The sequence below is a fragment of the Corvus brachyrhynchos genome, unplaced genomic scaffold (genome assembly GCF_000691975.1).
Source record: "Corvus brachyrhynchos isolate BGI_N302 unplaced genomic scaffold, ASM69197v1 scaffold705, whole genome shotgun sequence".
Lineage (NCBI taxonomy): Eukaryota > Metazoa > Chordata > Aves > Passeriformes > Corvidae > Corvus > Corvus brachyrhynchos.
This window is the reverse complement of record NW_008238346.1, coordinates 2,342,814-2,343,079: the sequence shown is the minus strand read 5'-3', so window position 1 is coordinate 2,343,079 and position 266 is coordinate 2,342,814. Positions and strand designations below refer to the sequence as shown.

The 266-nt window shown below is 53.8% G+C and overlaps 1 protein-coding gene across 8 annotated transcripts in view; it reads right to left on the bottom strand.

Annotated features, from left to right (window-relative positions):
• The window catches only part of TCF7L2 (transcription factor 7 like 2), a 171,332-nt gene that overhangs the window by 169,723 nt on the left and 1,343 nt on the right, over positions 1-266 (bottom strand). The window lies entirely within an intron of this gene.

Below are 266 nucleotides of genomic sequence, written 5' to 3'. Positions count from 1 at the left end.
AAGGGGAGGGGGGAGCCGGCCCAGCCGCCACGGAGGAGGGCAGGAGGCGACGGATCACCATGGAAAACGAGGAGTTTGGAGGAGCGGATCGCAGGCTCAGCCGGGAAAAAATAGCCCCCCTCCCCAAGGAAGGGGAGAGGGGATGAGAGCGAAGGAAAAAGGGGGAGGGGAAAAAAACCCCCAAACTTCTAGGGCTTTTTAAAATTTGTTTCCAGTTTTGTTTTGAGGCCGAAATAGGTGTTGTTTGGAATTTGTTTGCTTTGTTT